Genomic DNA, 3,750 nt, shown 5'->3' with positions numbered 1-3,750 from the left:
TCTAGTTGTCTCCAGTTCTTCAAGATTTGAAACCATTCCACATGGGAATTACCTGCATTGGACTGTTTTCTTTCTATCCCTATATTGAACTGAAATTCCAAGAAGAATGGTGGGGGGGGGGGCAACACAGAACTGACAATAGACCTCCATTTAGAGTCACCCCACTTGGACAAAGAGTTGCCCAAAGCAAACCAGCTTTTCAAGTCTGAGCTCTAAGAGGAAGTTAACTAAGCAACAAATCACCTGGTGAGGGACTTTGATCATCACAGTGATCCTGACATTATTCAGGAAGTCACCTGACAAAGATGTTATAAAAGAGGTTACCACTGTCTATTTTAGAGAATGACAGAGGAGAAGGAAATTGTCAGTGGGGGGAGGGGGTGGGAGGGAGAGGGAAACATTCTTTATGATTTGTAGAAGCACCCATATGCAGAAACATGGAGGAGAGGGAGGATCCCAGACCTCTTAAAGAACATTGAGCAAATAATGAAATGGATGTTTTATTTTGCCTAGATCTATAGGTTTCTTGTGCTAGCTAAGTAATGAGTGACTGATGTTTAGAAAACTTACAGAGCCTGTGTGTCTGCTGCTTTTTTACTGTCCCATTCCATAATATATTGCAACTCAGGCTCATGTTTCCATGCTGGGGTGGGTGGCTGGGGATTCTTGATTTGATCTGCAACATGCTGTTTTTGCCATTGCATAAAGAGGTGAACTGTAAGCACAGAAGGGCTTAACCTATTGCAGAGTTTAGGAGGGCAGTAGTAGTTTTGGGATCCCAAGGCAGCTAGGCTGTGAGGTCCCACTTCCCTGAAGGCACGGTAGTGCCAATTCTCGCAAAACAATTGCGAGACTCTTGGTTTCCAAGTCAAATTAACTCTAATTCATGATCTCCGGATAGAGAGATCAACTCTTGGGATTTTTTTCTTCTGGTGCATGTAGAGTAGCACCATGCCAGTAAGTCTGTGGAGGAGAAGTGGGGGGCAGATCGAGGCCTCCAGGGGGATGGAGGGAGTGGTGCTGGAGTGAATGGTGCCCTGGGGCCGGAGTTGGTCGTGGGATGGAGCTGTGGATGGCTTGTCCAGGATCATGGGAGGTGGGGAGCATGGCTCCCTGCCACTACATGCACTCCTGGGGGAAGCATGGGGGGAGCAGGTGCCCCCCCAGATTTGTGCCTCAGGTGGAGGCAGGCTGATCTGGCTGCACTGCACTTCCCCTGCCTGCCCTGTGCAGAGCCCCAGCAGGCATCCTATCTCTGCCCCAGGCACAGATCTGGGAGGCACCTGCCCCCCATGCCTCCCTTGGGGTGCGTGCAGGGGTGGAGAGCTGCCCACATGACCTGGGACCCAACTTGCTCACCTTCCTGTCTCTGTGTGTCTGTCTGTCCATCTGCCCCTCACTCCCAAACCACAGTTCCCACAGCCCTCCTGCTGGCCCTCACTCCTGACCCACAGTACCCCATATCCTGTCAGGGTGTGCAGGCACTGTCCTCCCTGGGCTTCAGCCCCCCCCCACACACACACCCACAGCCCCATACACCTTCACAAATAACGCCCCCCACACACACATACACAGTTCAGAAATAGCACCTTGTGATCTAGATTCCACATGTCTTGATTTTTATGAGTTTGTCTCATCATTTTGACAGGGTAGGGTTGGCCATACTGAAGGCATAACAAACAGAGACAGTGACTAGGGAAAAATGCCAGAAAAGTGTTTAAAAAAAAAAAAAAAAAAAAAAAGGAGGGGGTGGATGGGGGCTGGAAACCCATGTATAGGGGGACAAGACATGTAGCATCCAGAATGTCCAGCAAGTAAAATAAGTGTTTTGAAATGAGGATTTTGCAACAGTCTAAAACTTTCTATTATTAAATGGAAAGTCTGAGGCAGATCAGTGTGTTTAGTTGTTTGGGTAAAGCCAAATAGCAAGCATGAATCATAGAAAAGTAGAGCTGAAAGGGACCTCCAGAGGTCATCCAGAGTAACCCTCAACCATAGGTAGGTTCAACCACTTCATAGCCAAACCATCCTATATAAATTCTTGTCTAACCCATTAGTCAAACTACACAGTCAACTGTGACACAACCATAAGACATAACATCCTAACTGCCACAGGTAAAGCAGGGGGACCTTGGCAGCCAATGTCCTGTCTTGTTGAAGGCTTGTTGAAATATGCTCAAGAGATCCAAGGAAGAGGGCCACTTCCGCCTGCCAGAGCAGGAACGAGTCTGTACCATTCTGACCATGTGGTAACATTCTTTCCTGTTTCCACATAGGGGCAACATTGGACCCCTGCTAAACGAGATGGGCCAACTGACAACTGATGCCCAGGAAAAAGCAAACTTGCTAAGTGGGTACTTCATGTCAGTTTTTCACCAGTCCCATGGGACACCCCTGCCCACTGCGGGACAGGGAGGCCCGGGTGAGGGAGATTCCTTATCTTCCATCAAAGCTAACCTCATGAAGGAACACCTTGACAGGCTGGATACCTTCAAGTCAGCTGGCTCTGACGGTTTACACCCAAGGGTACTCAAGGAGCTGGCTAGCATCATAGCTCAGCCCCTCACACGGATCTTTGAGAACTCCTGGCGCTCTGGTGAAGTGCCCGAAGACTGGAAGAAGGCCAATGTGGTGCCTATCTTTAAGAAGGGGAGGAAAGTGAATCCGGCAAACTACAGGCCCATCAGCCTGACCTCTATTCTGGGGAAGATCTTGGAAAAGATTATCAAAGAGGCCATCCTTAACAGACTAGCTGACAGCAATATCCTGAGAGATACCCAGCACAGGTTTGTTGCAGGTAGGTCTTGCTTGACCAATCTCATTTTCTTTTATGACCAGGTGACCTATCATCTGGACAAGGGGGAAGGGATTGATGTCATATATCTTGACTTCAAAAAAGCCTTCAATCTGGTATCCCACGATCACCTCTTGGCTAAACTGGCAACCTGCAGCCTTGACCTCACCACGATCTGCTGGCTGGGGAATTGGCTCTGCAGTAGGACCCAGAGGGTGGTGGTTGATGGAAGTCAATTGTCATGATGCCCTGTGACCAGTGGGGTCCCACAAGGCTTTGTCCTAGGGCCTTTACTTTTTAACATCTTCGTCAATGATGTAGACATTGGTGTCAGAAGCAGGCTGGCCAAGTTCACTGACGACACCAAACTCTGGGGTAATGCATCCGCACCTGAGGACAGGAGGGTAATCCAGGCAGATCTTGACAGGCTCAGGAAATGGGCGGATGAGAACCTGATGGTGTTTAACACCGAAAAATGCAAAGTTCTCCACCTTGGGAGGAAAAACCTGCAGCATGCTTATAGGCTTGGCAGTGCTATGCTGGTTAGCACTACAGATGAAAGGGACTTGGGGATCATGATTGACCACACAATGAAATGAGCCTTCAGTGTGATGCTGCGGCTAGTAAAGCGAGCAAAATGCTGGCTTGCATCCATAGATACTTCTCAAGCAAATCCCAGGATGTCATTCACCAATTGCACTCGGCCTTGGTGAGGCCGCAGCTGGAGTACTACGTCCAGTTCTGGGCTCCACAATTCAAAAAGGATGTGGAGACGCTTGAGAGGTTGCAAAGGAGAGCCATGTGCATGATCAGAGGTCAGGATAACAGACCTTATGGTGAGAGGCTGAGAGCCATGGGACTCTTCAGCCTGGAAAAGCACAGGCTCAGGGGTGATCTGGTGGCCACCTATAAGTTTATGAGGGGTGTTCACCAGGTTTTGGGGGAACAACTATTCA

The sequence above is a fragment of the Alligator mississippiensis genome, chromosome 3 (genome assembly GCF_030867095.1).
Source record: "Alligator mississippiensis isolate rAllMis1 chromosome 3, rAllMis1, whole genome shotgun sequence".
NCBI classification, from domain to species: domain Eukaryota; kingdom Metazoa; phylum Chordata; order Crocodylia; family Alligatoridae; genus Alligator; species Alligator mississippiensis.
This window is presented reverse-complemented; position numbering follows the sequence as displayed.